This window comes from Palaemon carinicauda, chromosome 30 (assembly GCF_036898095.1).
Source record: "Palaemon carinicauda isolate YSFRI2023 chromosome 30, ASM3689809v2, whole genome shotgun sequence".
Classification (NCBI taxonomy): Eukaryota; Metazoa; Arthropoda; class Malacostraca; order Decapoda; family Palaemonidae; genus Palaemon; species Palaemon carinicauda.
In genome coordinates, this window is record NC_090754.1 from 36,093,391 (window position 1) to 36,109,471 (window position 16,081).

A 16,081-nucleotide genomic window follows, 5' to 3' on the forward strand; every position below is an offset into this window, starting at 1 on the left:
ATACTCTCCAATCCCCATCGTATCTTATAAAATTCTTTCTATAATGTTATATTTCATTAAGGGAATGGAGCTAATTTCTCTATAATCATATTTCTTTCTGCAAAACAGTGCAGGCCTCAGGCTCATATCCCACCTCCACCCATGGCAATACACCCTCACATTATACAGGTGGGATTAAGGATCTTGAATGTCTGTTCTGTTATCAAAATAGTTGAATAATCAATACATCCCTTTTTTCTTTTTCTTTGACACTTTTTTTTCTCTTGTTCATTTCACTGTTATCTAATCCTCCTAAACACTCTCTCTCTCTCTCTCTCTCTCTCTCTCTCTCTCTCTCTCTCTCTCTCAAATTAATTATTTCTTTGCCAGAGATCTTATATGCAAGTCTTTCGTTTTCATTTCCTGCTGGAGAAGTATTGTTTTTTAATCAGAGAGCATGCGCTTTAAAAACATCGTGATTCAAACGTCGAAACATAGCTATATTTGCCTACTGCCTTAAATAAACTTCAATTCAACATCTGGCTAATTTGTAATACACATAATTGAGGATGGCACTTACAACATACATTCCAAGATCAAAAAAAGAGAAGCATTGGAAGAAGTTACTCTACTAAGCTGAAATCTGCCCTGATATTGTCTCTTAATGAAATAACACTCACGAATAACACAACTGATTGGTTAAACTTCCTTCATTCCAGCGTCCATTAGTGATCTCTCCTCCACCAAACCGTTTTCAGATTCATCAACGACTACATTCGTTTAGAGGTTTGTGAACCATTTAGCGCTCCACTTACTGACCTACGCTTCCAACCGTTCTTGATTACTCAGGATCATGTCCGATTAGGTCTTCCTCCATTAATCAAGATTCGACCTTCATAGCATATATGAATCGTAGGGCTATAATCTAAACGTTGCCAAACAGTATACATATCTGTATAATCTCCCGTAATATTCATTGATTGATATATAACTAGAAATATCAGCCTTTCTCCTCTTAAACCAAGTTGCTTCAAATGTTTATCGAAGAGCTCATTATATTTCATCGAATTGAATAATTCCAATCATGGGCGCAAAGTTTCAATAAGAGTAAGCTACAGAATTAAGTTTGTTAACTTTGAGATGCCTCTTCTTAGAGGAATGAAAATCTTAGTTGAAACCGCGATTAATTAATTTTTTTGAACTACTGATCCAGAGATTATAATTATTAAGAGTTTCCATATGAAATATAGATTATAATTTCTTAGACTCATAGCCTCCGTGGCTATCGTGGAGCGACAATGAGGGTCCGAATTTTTAAAGAAGAATGTATTAGCAATATATTAATCATAAATTTTCAAGTGTAGTAAGTGACTCAGGTTAGCAGTGCAGACCATTGGATTAATTCAGTTCAGTAACTCTCACTCTCTCTCTCTCTCTCTCTCTCTCTCTCTCTCTCTCTCTCTCTCTCTCTCTCTCTCTGCCGGACTGTACTTCGTGTTGTCTATCAGGTCTGCTTGCATTTCTCTCAAGATTTGTGTTACGATCTTCCGGGAGTTGTGTTCGCAGGAAGTCATTAGTTCGGGGCCATTATTCTCAGATGCTGGTCATTACAGATTAAATACGATTCCCATTTCACCGATGTTACCTGGAACAACACAGAAAATACAAGCAATTCACGGGTAGTTGGATGTCTGACAAGAACAATGCTTAGTAAATTACCTATATTTTCTCATAACATTTAAGAAACTTACCTATAAAACTCTGTACTTATTTAATGCAAAGTTGGAAGTCACAGTGTGAATGATACAAATAGTTGATTGTGTGAACGGCCCAAATAGTATCCAATGTAAATGGAACAAATAGGTTGTATAAATGAGACGAATAGTTAGTAGAGTTAATGAGATATAGTTGGTAGCGTTTCAGGAATGACATGTCTAAAAATTTTTAAGAAACAAAATTTTACTTCAATTATTGGGACAATGAAGAAATCGGAACACTTTAGTTGCTGAACCAAAGTGTCATGATTAATTACAGGAAATGAAAGCTTATCATAAATACTTAGATTCTGAATCGTAAAACGGACTGATATTAATTTGTTCAACATTTGGGCCATGTATCAACCACAAATCAACACAGACAAACGAGGACGATAAAATCCGAAGAATGCATTGGTATTAATCAAAGAATAAACCCTGGTGGATAAAATCAAGGAAAACGATGTAGGAGGTAAGGAATAGAGCACTTATCAAGGAAATTGTTAAGAGTTGGGCGTATTTGAGCGTGATAGCATATGGAGATTTTGTTTAATGGGATATCTTGGTCGATTTTGAGTACCTCTTATATGAGAGAAATTTTATGAGATTAGTTTTTTTTTTATTATGGTTTACCATATATACATATATATATATATATATATATATATACATATATATATATATATATATATATATATGTCTCCTAAATATAAAGAAAGGAACGAGATAATGGTGTTTATTGTAATTCAATGAGTATTTAATCTTAATTTATCTTTGCCTGTGGTCGAAGAAATGTTAGCCTTTTCTAGCTTTATTCAAAACTTTATATCGAAAGAAATAATGTAAGATGGGCATATTTTTTTTCTTTCTTTTTTTTTCTTTTTCTTATAAAGAAATGAAAATATACTCGGAACTTCTTGTCTATCAGATTACATGGATTGGTATATTGGGAAATTATGGCAACATCTTCTAGATTTAAATTACTAACAAACTTTCATTCTTTCAGATTATGGTTCTTAAACGCAATTGGAAAAGGCGCACTAGTCGCCCATCAGTTATTATAAAGAAAGCTGCTGATCATCCAAAGTGATTAAGAGAGTTGACATTGTTCGGTCTCCTGGCATTGCAGATTTCAATGATATTTCTTCACCGGTAAGTTGGCAAGTTCAAATTATTCCGTTGGATGATCAAACTATATTCAAGTTTAAAAGCATTTGAAAATATTTTTCTTTACTGTAAAATACATAATGCTTTCTAGTTTAATACCGATACAATTCTATAATTTCTCGAGGAAGAGATAATATTTTTCCTTCTGCTTTTTTATATATAGATGAATGCAACGACTATAGTTCTATCATATTCCTCTTAAATACACAACTATTGCGTGTTTATGTAATGCATACGTTTCTCAGTTATGGTCATCGCTGTTTGCACAGTCATTCCCATTACTTAGTTATGCCAAACCTGGATATAATAAGTCGGTCTACCATAGAGTTGCAGAGTCGTAAAAGTTTGCTTTGAGTCAACCGTATTATTTGGTGTGATTGTGTGTGTGTGTGTGTGTGTGTGTGTGTGTGTATGTGTGTGTTTCAAGAAACAAACATTAGACCTCTAATTTTTTAGTAAACACTACTCAAATGAGGACTATGGTTTAGCATGTTGCCAAACTGACTCAAATAAACATATATGGAGGACTTATATTTCTGTTAGCAAACCTATATGAATGACATTTATGTTAGTAAACTTATATGGATGACTTCTATTTCTGTTAGCAAACCTAAATGAATGTTATAATTCTGTTAGTAAAACTATATGGATGACTTCTATTTCTGTTAGCAAACCTATATGAATGTCATAATTCTGTTAGTAAACCTATATAGAGGACTTATATTTCTGACAGTTCTGTCTAAGTTCTGTAAAGCCTCAGATGATGTACAGCATCCCATGATTCACGGATCTCCGTGATAGGCTAGCGAGTACTCCTTGCTCTCTGATGCATGAAACTTATGACAGATAAGAGTTGTGGGTTAAGGGGTATATTAAGGTAGGATCCAGCCTTGCAGTTACCAGTGAAGAAACAAATTCCATGATGAAAATTATTTTTTATCTTTGTACAGTATATCCTGCACAACGAAATGATTTTTCTTCTTTCCTGAGGAAGGTTTTTGAATGAGTGGGAAACGCGTTCTGGGGAAACCTCCTCACAAATAGGTGTACCGTGAGGTCAAACACGTGGTCATGTGACCTGACCCTTAAATACCATATAAAGAAAAATATACCCAAATATGTCGTGTACAATAAATTTCACGCACAAAGCCTGAATTGTGTGAGCCAGAATTATTTATAAAAATGCATGATGCTTAATCTAAAAGGGAGAATTGTGTGGCCACATGTAAACTTGCATTTCACGCAAATTTTCTATAATTTCAATCATTGTGGTCAAATTTATGGTAGTGTCTTTAAGTTAACACTTTCTTCAAGCTGGTCCACCCCTACATCCCTTGTTCTTGGAAGACTAGGGTTACCGGATCAGGTTCAAGGTTCGTCCTTTCTTCCTCGGGTCACCGGTCCAACAACTCCTGTTCACAGGGACTCATTTATCTCCTGTTGGATAATCTTTTCGTTTCAGGGGAAATGCTCGGGGGTAGACCAGAATTCGATGCCGCCATGCCAAGTGTAACATGAACACCAGTAGGCCTACACTTAGTTCACGAGCGAATGGGCGATCCCTTGGGAAATTTGTCTGCCATTATCCCGGGAAAGTAGATCTACATGTGCAGTTGACGTATCTTGAGTTATATCGGGTTTACACCTTGAGGCTTGGTTGGCTTGTAGAAAGTTAATTTTATGCAGGTTTCCTATTTATGATACAAGGAGCAATCTTGCGATTATAGGGGGAATATGCATAATAATTACCATAACTGTCTTGCATACAAGAAATTAAGCAATTCAAAATGTAGTAAAGCATAGGTCTGTGTGCAGTAGACCGCATATATTTTCTAGACTCACAAACTCGAGTCGGAGTTAGAGAGATAAAATGAAATACTTATTAGTTAGCAATACTTAAATTATAATAGAATCCAGTGAGTATTCTCTCTCGAAATGCGTAGCTTAAAGAAGAACCAGTTTACGCGTCGTATGTCTTTTGTCTTGATATCTACCACCATGACGTCACGATAACAAGACACATATAGCAATGGCAATTCTACCGTAGTCTACCCAGATTTCAGTAAAGAAAGCGAAATTGGATTTTAAATAAGAAAACAAGAATACGGAATTATCAGGGGTTGCTATATTATGTTATGCAAAAACTAGAAACAAATTATAAAAAAAGAGGAAAAAGGTTAAGAAAAACTCTTCACATTTCCTCCATAAGTGCAGACAGTGGCAGATAATAAGTGTTTTTCATATACATATAACCTAATCAGTTTGGAATGGGATGGAGTTCCATAATTCTATCCGTTAATTGAGGTCAGAAACCACTATCTAACACAGTTGAAACAAAGAAGGAATTAGGTACAAATAAGTGCGCCAAGTTAATCGTATTAATTCACTGATACTAGGATACTATAAGTCTGTCTAGAATGTCATGAAACATCGAGTATGTTTGCGGCGATGCCAAACTTCCTCAAGACATTTAATCTCACTCAAGCTAATCCCAGCATCGTTCCATTCCGGATCCTTTAATACGGTCGTAAAATTTCCTTTTTAATCCCATAATCTGAATCGTTCCAGTCACACAAAAGCTGAATGGTTGTTGTGGATTAAGTTGACCTTGTGTTTAGAAAACGGCTCATAAAGTTGATTGCTTTGTTTATTTTAGAAACATTCATGTAAAAAAAAATTAGGGAGAGTTCGAGTGCCATATAAAGTACGGGAGACAAGTAAATGTCCTTTAATACATATCACAGTATTTCTACAACTTTGAAGAGATCCATCTCGGATGAAAATACAAATCTTATGTTTTGTACCCTACGATCAATCTAGTTTAGTACAATACTGGAATCTTAATGTACTAAATGTTTTCGAGCTTTACTATGCATAAAGCTTTAACTTTTATTCTTTATATAATTTGAATTCTGATTGAATCAGTTTATATTTGAACATTATCAAATGTGTAGTCAGGTTATTGAAGATATCTGTAGCCTGCCATCGTCATTCTCTCTCTCTCTCTCTCTCTCTCTCTCTCTCTCTCTCTCTCTCTCTCTCTCACCATCAAATCCATCGATGTTGGTTACAGTTGTTGGTCTTTTCCTTTTCTTTCCGTTAAAAACGGGAGCTTCATTTTCTTCTAAGATGTCTTTTCCTTCCTTACAAATGCGATATATCGCACTTCTGCAATGCTTAGTTGCATCCATTGTACGTTGTACTGCCTTGTCAAAGCCATGCATAACAGTTTTGTTTTCTTTCTCCCTTTTGGAGTACTCGTGGACATTGAATATGACTTCTCATGTCTGAGCACTTAATTGCTGTCGTGGGGAGATTTCCATCTTAAACCGTCACGCTTGGGTATCAGAACCAAAGTTATAAGCTACTTAACCTTCCCAACCTGAGACAGAGAGAGATGTGGCAAAGTGTATGCCAAATCTACACTGTTTTTTCGCCTTAAGTGAGATTTAATGAATGAAATTGGCGCAAAGCGGCAACGTCGGAAACCTACTCTATGTTTCATGACATTCTGGACAGACTATAGTTGGTCTTATTCTTGAACTCTCTCTCTCTCTCTCTCTTCTCTCTCTCTCTCTCTCTCTCACCATATTTGTTGTAGAATTGATGAATATGCCAAACATCAAATATTTCATAAAATAATACTTTTCTCCATTAAAACATAGAAACAAGGAGTAAAACAAAAGTATGCAGTGAAATCAATAAAGATTTTTCCCATAAAATAAATTGTTTACAAAAATGTGTTGTTTACCGTCACATGATAAAACTAAACAACAAAATAAAACAGAAGTTTTCATTAGATTAAATCAAGATAATCCTCCAGTGTTTTTCAGCATTAATGTGTTCTGTACTATTCTTCATCAGATGAAGTTACTTCTATAACAAATGAATCAACAAACTGATTCACAGCAACATCATTCTCTGTGTCTTTTATAATGATGTTTTCAACATGATTAACGGAATTTTTCCAATTTTCTGCTGTAACGCATGACAGTGCCACTTGCAGCAAAGATGTTAGAACTGACATTTTAAATGTATTCCTTTTGGCTACATAGATTTTAACCTGCTCCGAAATTAGTTCAATTGCACTATAATGGAAGTGATAAGGTGGCAGCCTTACGACCCTGCGACCTTTTTCCAAAGTTATTTTGTCGATGACATATTTTAGAGCATTTCCATGTTTCACTGCTTTCACCATTTCAAGCAATTCACACTTCGTCAGATATTCTGGGGGATTTTCACCTTTATTTCTTAACCAGTCTTGGATCGCTCCCTTTGTGCTTGCCATGGTAGGAGATTTGTCGCTTTGCACTGAATGGTATGATGCGTTGTCCATAATTATAACGGACTGTTGTGGTATATTGGATATGAGCTGCTCTCGAAACCATTTTTCGAATACAATGTGATTTATTTGGTGGTGATAGTCACCGTTGTTCTTTGCTTGGAATACCAACTGTCCATTTGGCACGAATCCTTGCTCAGATCCAGCATGCAAAATGATAATTCTACTCCCTTTCCCGCTTGGTGGGTTTATTCCAGTTGCTCCTGTCGAACTTTCATCCATCCAACACTTGGTGACTGTATAATTCTGATTAATCCAGGTTTCATCCCAGAAATACAACAGACTTTTTCCTGTACCCCTAATATTTTTCATTTCACGTAGGAACTTGGTCCTGGCACTTGCAATATCACTTCTCTTCAGTAGAAATTTCCGCCCGTTAACTCTTCCGTATTTAAATCCAATTTCTTTAAGTATCTTACGTAAAGATTCTCTGCATCCACTAAATCCAATATTTTCTTTGACTTCAAGTAGAATGCTATCCAGCGTTGGAATTTCCTTTCTGACTTAATAACCGAGAACTGTCCTTCGTAAAACGCACTGATCAAATCCATCGATGTTGGTTACAGTTGTTGGTCTTTTCCTTTTCTTTCCGTTAAAAACGGGAGCTTCATTTTCTTCTAAGATGTCTTCTCCTTCCTTACAAATGCGATATATCGCACTTCTGCACTGCTTAGTTGCATCCATTGTACGTTGTACTGCCTTGTCAAAGCCATGCATAACAGTTTTGTTTTCTTTCTCCCTTTTGGAGTACTCGTGGACATTGAATATGACTTCTCATGTCTGAGCACTTAATTGCTGTCGTGGGGAGATTTCCATCTTAAACCGTCACGCTTGGGTATCAGAACCAAAGTTATAAGCTACTTAACCTTCCCAACCTGAGACAGAGAGAGATGTGGCAAAGTGTATGCCAAATCTACACTGTTTTTTTCGCCTTAAGTGAGATTTAATGAATGAAATTGGCGCAAAGCGGCAACGTCGGAAACCTACTCTATGTTTCATGACATTCTGGACAGACTAGTCTGTCTAGAATGTCATGAAACATCGAGTATGTTTGCGGCGATGCCAAACTTCCTCAAGACATTTAATCTCACTCAAGCTAATCCCAGCATCGTTCCATTCCGGATCCTTTAATACGGTCGTAAAATTTCCTTTTTAATCCCATAATCTGAATCGTTCCAGTCACACAAAAGCTGAATGGTTGTTGTGGATTAAGTTGACCTTGTGTTTAGAAAACGGCTCATAAAGTTGATTGCTTTGTTTATTTTAGAAACATTCATGTAAAAAAAAATTAGGGAGAGTTCGAGTGCCATATAAAGTACGGGAGACAAGTAAATGTCCTTTAATACATATCACAGTATTTCTACAACTTTGAAGAGATCCATCTCGGATGAAAATACAAATCTTATGTTTTGTACCCTACGATCAATCTAGTTTAGTACAATACTGGAATCTTAATGTACTAAATGTTTTCGAGCTTTACTATGCATAAAGCTTTAACTTTTATTCTTTATATAATTTGAATTCTGATTGAATCAGTTTATATTTGAACATTATCAAATGTGTAGTCAGGTTATTGAAGATATCTGTAGCCTGCCATCGTCATTCTCTCTCTCTCTCTCTCTCTCTCTCTCTCTCTCTCTCTCTCTCTCTCTCTCACCATCAAATCCATCGATGTTGGTTACAGTTGTTGGTCTTTTCCTTTTCTTTCCGTTAAAAACGGGAGCTTCATTTTCTTCTAAGATGTCTTTTCCTTCCTTACAAATGCGATATATCGCACTTCTGCACTGCTTAGTTTGCATCCATTGTACGTTGTACTGCCTTGTCAAAGCCATGCATAACAGTTTTGTTTTCTTTCTCCCTTTTGGAGTACTCGTGGACATTGAATATGACTTCTCATGTCTGAGCACTTAATTGCTGTCGTGGGGAGATTTCCATCTTAAACCGTCACGCTTGGGTATCAGAACCAAAGTTATAAGCTACTTAACCTTCCCAACCTGAGACAGAGAGAGATGTGGCAAAGTGTATGCCAAATCTACACTGTTTTTTCGCCTTAAGTGAGATTTAATGAATGAAATTGGCGCAAAGCGGCAACGTCGGAAACCTACTCTATGTTTCATGACATTCTGGACAGACTATAGTTGGTCTTATTCTTGAACTCTCTCTCTCTCTCTCTCTCTCTCTCTCTCTCTCTCTCTCTCTCTCTCACCATATTTGTTGTAGAATTGATGAATATGCCAAACATCAAATATTTCATAAAATAATACTTTTCTCCATTAAAACATAGAAACAAGGTGTAAAACAAAAGTATGCAGTGAAATCAATAAAGATTTTTCCCATAAAATAAATTGTTTACAAAAATGTGTTGTTTACCGTCACATGATAAAACTAAACAACAAAATAAAACAGAAGTTTTCATTAGATTAAATCAAGATAATCCTCCAGTGTTTTTCAGCATTAATGTGTTCTGTACTATTCTTCATCAGATGAAGTTACTTCTATAACAAATGAATCAACAAACTGATTCACAGCAACATCATTCTCTGTGTCTTTTATAATGATGTTTTCAACATGATTAACGGAATTTTTCCAATTTTTCTGCTGTAACGCATGACAGTGCCACTTGCAGCAAAGATGTTAGAACTGACATTTTAAATGTATTCCTTTTGGCTACATAGATTTTAACCTGCTCCGAAATTAGTTCAATTGCACTATAATGGAAGTGATAAGGTGGCAGCCTTACGACCCTGCGACCTTTTTCCAAAGTTATTTTGTCGATGACATATTTTAGAGCATTTCCATGTTTCACTGCTTTCACCATTTCAAGCAATTCACACTTCGTCAGATATTCTGGGGGATTTTCACCTTTATTTCTTAACCAGTCTTGGATCGCTCCCTTTGTGCTTGCCATGGTAGGAGATTTGTCGCTTTGCACTGAATGGTATGATGCGTTGTCCATAATTATAACGGACTGTTGTGGTATATTGGATATGAGCTGCTCTCGAAACCATTTTTCGAATACAATGTGATTTATTTGGTGGTGATAGTCACCGTTGTTCTTTGCTTGGAATACCAACTGTCCATTTGGCACGAATCCTTGCTCAGATCCAGCATGCAAAATGATAATTCTACTCCCTTTCCCGCTTGGTGGGTTTATTCCAGTTGCTCCTGTCGAACTTTCATCCATCCAACACTTGGTGACTGTATAATTCTGATTAATCCAGGTTTCATCCAGAAATACAACAGACTTTTTTCCTGTACCCCTAATATTTTTCATTTCACGTAGGAACTTGGTCCTGGCACTTGCAATATCACTTCTCTTCAGTAGAAATTTCCGCCCGTTAACTCTTCCGCATTTAAATCCAATTTCTTTAAGTATCTTACGTAAAGATTCTCTGCATCCACTAAATCCAATATTTTCTTTGACTTCAAGTAGAATGCTATCCAGCGTTGGAATTTCCTTTCTGACTTAATAACCGAGAACTGTCCTTCGTAAAACGCACTGATCAAATCCATCGATGTTGGTTACAGTTGTTGGTCTTTTCCTTTTCTTTCCGTTAAAAACGGGAGCTTCATTTTCTTCTAAGATGTCTTCTCCTTCCTTACAAATGCGATATATCGCACTTCTGCACTGCTTAGTTGCATCCATTGTACGTTGTACTGCCTTGTCAAAGCCATGCATAACAGTTTTGTTTTCTTTCTCCCTTTTGGAGTACTCGTGGACATTGAATATGACTTCTCATGTCTGAGCACTTAATTGCTGTCGTGGGGAGATTTCCATCTTAAACCGTCACGCTTGGGTATCAGAACCAAAGTTATAAGCTACTTAACCTTCCCAACCTGAGACAGAGAGAGATGTGGCAAAGTGTATGCCAAATCTACACTGTTTTTTCGCCTTAAGTGAGATTTAATGAATGAAATTGGCGCAAAGCGGCAACGTCGGAAACCTACTCTATGTTTCATGACATTCTGGACAGACTATAGTTGGTCTTATTCTTGAACTCTCTCTCTCTCTCTCTCTCTCTCTCTCTCTCTCTCTCTCTCTCTCTCACCATATTTGTTGTAGAATTGATGAATATGCCAAACATCAAATATTTCATAAAATAATACTTTTCTCCATTAAAACATAGAAACAAGGTGTAAAACAAAAGTATGCAGTGAAATCAATAAAGATTTTTCCCATAAAATAAATTGTTTACAAAAATGTGTTGTTTACCGTCACATGATAAAACTAAACAACAAAATAAAACAGAAGTTTTCATTAGATTAAATCAAGATAATCCTCCAGTGTTTTTCAGCATTAATGTGTTCTGTACTATTCTTCATCAGATGAAGTTACTTCTATAACAAATGAATCAACAAACTGATTCACAGCAACATCATTCTCTGTGTCTTTTATAATGATGTTTTCAACATGATTAACGGAATTTTTCCAATTTTCTGCTGTAACGCATGACAGTGCCACTTGCAGCAAAGATGTTAGAACTGACATTTTAAATGTATTCCTTTTGGCTACATAGATTTTAACCTGCTCCGAAATTAGTTCAATTGCACTATAATGGAAGTGATAAGGTGGCAGCCTTACGACCCTGCGACCTTTTTCCAAAGTTATTTTGTCGATGACATATTTTAGAGCATTTCCATGTTTCACTGCTTTCACCATTTCAAGCAATTCACACTTCGTCAGATATTCTGGGGGATTTTCACCTTTATTTCTTAACCAGTCTTGGATCGCTCCCTTTGTGCTTGCCATGGTAGGAGATTTGTCGCTTTGCACTGAATGGTATGATGCGTTGTCCATAATTATAACGGACTGTTGTGGTATATTGGATATGAGCTGCTCTCGAAACCATTTTTCGAATACAATGTGATTTATTTGGTGGTGATAGTCACCGTTGTTCTTTGCTTGGAATACCAACTGTCCATTTGGCACGAATCCTTGCTCAGATCCAGCATGCAAAATGATAATTCTACTCCCTTTCCCGCTTGGTGGGTTTATTCCAGTTGCTCCTGTCGAACTTTCATCCATCCAACACTTGGTGACTGTATAATTCTGATTAATCCAGGTTTCATCCAGAAATACAACAGACTTTTTTCCTGTACCCCTAATATTTTTCATTTCACGTAGGAACTTGGTCCTGGCACTTGCAATATCACTTCTCTTCAGTAGAAATTTCCGCCCGTTAACTCTTCCGTATTTAAATCCAATTTCTTTAAGTATCTTACGTAAAGATTCTCTGCATCCACTAAATCCAATATTTTCTTTGACTTCAAGTAGAATGCTATCCAGCGTTGGAATTTCCTTTCTGACTTAATAACCGAGAACTGTCCTTCGTAAAACGCACTGATCAAATCCATCGATGTTGGTTACAGTTGTTGGTCTTTTCCTTTTCTTTCCGTTAAAAACGGGAGCTTCATTTTCTTCTAAGATGTCTTCTCCTTCCTTACAAATGCGATATATCGCACTTCTGCACTGCTTAGTTGCATCCATTGTACGTTGTACTGCCTTGTCAAAGCCATGCATAACAGTTTTGTTTTCTTTCTCCCTTTTGGAGTACTCGTGGACATTGAATATGACTTCTCATGTCTGAGCACTTAATTGCTGTCGTGGGGAGGTTTCCATCTTAAACCGTCACGCTTGGGTATCAGAACCAAAGTTATAAGCTACTTAACCTTCCCAACCTGAGACAGAGAGAGATGTGGCAAAGTGTATGCCAAATCTACACTGTTTTTTCGCCTTAAGTGAGATTTAATGAATGAAATTGGCGCAAAGCGGCAACGTCGGAAACCTACTCTATGTTTCATGACATTCTGGACAGACTATAGTTGGTCTTATTTTTGAACTCTCTCTCTCTCTCTCTCTCTCTCTCTCTCTCTCTCTCTCTCTCTCTCTCTCTCTAAAAAGCCATTAAGATCAATGAAGAGGAAAGAGTGGCTTAAGCTAGTAAAGAAAATCCAAAAGATTTAATTTTGCATATGTAAACAGTAGAAAACCAATCAAGAACAACATTAGCCCCTTAAGAGACTTGGAGGGTAATCGTATAACATGATTTGGAAAAAGCTGAACTGATGAATGTATATTTCACAACTGTATTTGCTATGGAAGAATCAACAATCCTCCCCGAACCAGCTATCAAATAGGAAGGGTCACAACCATTAAAATAGAATAACCTTTGCAATGGAAGAAGTCAAAAAGAAAATAAAGGGACTTAGTAAGGCTGAGGCACCAGGCACAGGTGATATTCATTCAAGAGAGATTATAGAACTAGAAGAAGAAATAACTCTACACTTTTTACATTTTTCGAGAGACAGCCAACGAAAGGAAGGCACTGCAAGGATGGAAATTAGGCAATGTTACTCCAGTCTATAATAAGGGACCATAAGAAGAACCTGGTAACTACAGACATGTGTGTCTAACTTTAGTGCCTTGCAATTTGTATAATCAATTATAGTAGATTCAATATTAGCTGGAACATATAGAGAAAACATGCTTCTGATAGACGGCCAACATGGTTTTAGACAAAAGAGATCCTGTGTGACAAATCTGTTTAGCATTTATGACAAAAGCAAGGCAATAGACATCATATACCTAGGCTTTCAAAAGGATTTTGACAAGATCCCTCATGAAAAATAATGGTCAAGATTAGAGCACTAGGCATCATTGACAAGCCTGCTGAATTGATCAAAGATTGACAAACAGAAAACGGAGAGTTGTAGGTAATGGAGAAGCCTCAGAGTGGGCAGCTATTACAAAAAGTGTACCTCGAGGATCCATCCTTTGCCCAATACTATTTCTGATTTACATTAACGACATAGATTTAGGATTAACTAGTAAAATAGCCAAATTTGCCGATGATATTAAACTAGGATAAATGCTGCGAACTCAGAAGACGTAGAAGCCTTAAAAGAGGATCTAATTAAGTTAGGAGAATGCTCCAGAAAAGGACAAATACCTTTCAACTGTGGGAAATACAAAGTTATGCACATAGGCTATAGTAACCCAGAGACAAATCACTCACTGCTGGGTAATGAAATGGGAAGTGTGGATCAGTAGGAAGATCTCAACATTATTATTAGCAAAGATTTGAAGTTCGCCAAACAGAGCATAAAAGCTGAAAAGAAAGCACAAAAACTAATAGGTTACACAATGAGACAATTCAAATGCAGAAACAAAGACACTTTACATATCACTAGTAAGACCCCATCTAGAATACGGAATCCAGTTCTAGGCTCCAAATATTCAGAAGGATATAGATAGACTAGAAGCAGTACAATCTAGGGCACCAAACTAGTTCCAACACTAAGATAATTTAAATATAGACGGAGGATGAAACATTTGAACTTATTTCATCGACAAACTCGACGACTAAGGGGACAGTTAATATAGGCATTCAAAGTTCTTAAAGGAATAATAAATGTATATTTCAACAATCTATTCACGCTTAGCACAAATCAGTCCAGAGGTAACGGATACAAACTGGAATTGGAAAGATACAACTCCCCTCAATAGTGTAATTTCTTTACATACAGAATAGCAAATACGCTTAACAGACTTCCAGCGGAAGTAGTAAACAGGAAAGTTTTTTTCCTGAAATAAAGAATTTAAACGTGTTTTCCTAATATTTTTTACTTACCCTCGTATATATAATGTATATATGTATATATATATATATATATATATATATATATATATATATATATATATATATATATATATATATATATATATATATATATATATATATATATATATATATATATATATATATATATATATATATATATGTATATATATATATATATATATGTGTGTATATATATATATATATATATATATATATATATATATATATATATATATGTATATAACGTACTAAATTATAACAAAAACTTCATTGCGAAACGGGCAAAGTGAAAACCCTTTTTTTTTGTTCGTAGGAAAAGAACATCTTTTAATTACCTAAAGCAATCAAGATTGAATACATACAAGTTAACAAGGGCGTTTTTTGCCCTTCTGGGGATTTAATCAAACAATAAATTATACCTCACTCTAAAGAACCATTGATTAATTTTCTTTTCTTCACTTGTACTAAATGAAATCTGTAACTTAGAATTAATTGTAAATTTTTTTAATTGACTTTATATCTGCATTGCTACCAGAATAGACCAAGAGATCATTCTTCCTCTATCTTGAATTTGGAGAGATTTTTGTCTTTTAAGAATATCCTTTTTTAGTGCTTGGCTATTTTTGTTCTATATTCATGGCCCATCAGGATTTTTTTTCATATATATTTTTATGGCCTTGTGAAGCTTGTTATTTCTTAATATACAATATATGTGCATTTCCTCGAATTCATATTTTTCTTGATAGGACATATCATTGTCAATGGAATGTACTATTCTTGTTATTATATGTCAATTTGTGGTCTTGGAAAGTACTATTTTTGTTAATACATATTTTATACCCTTTTTGTTCTAATACATATCTAGGCCTATTTATACGATTTATATGCCCTTCGTAAATTATTTTTTTTTCGATACATATACTGTAGATGTTCATGGAATGCACTATTTTTTATTGTTAGGCCTACCTACCAATTTATGTCCTCATTGAAATGTACTTTTTCTTAATATATATTTTATATCCTTCCTTGAATTTACATTTCTTTCTTGGTGCATATCAGTGCCCCATGAATGTACTATTTTTATTGTTATATACCAGTTTATGGCCTACTTGGAATGTAGCTTTGTTTTTAGTATACAGTATATTTTATACCCTTTCTGGAATATTTTTTTGAGTAAATATTCGTATATACTATATATACCCAACCTGGAATTTACT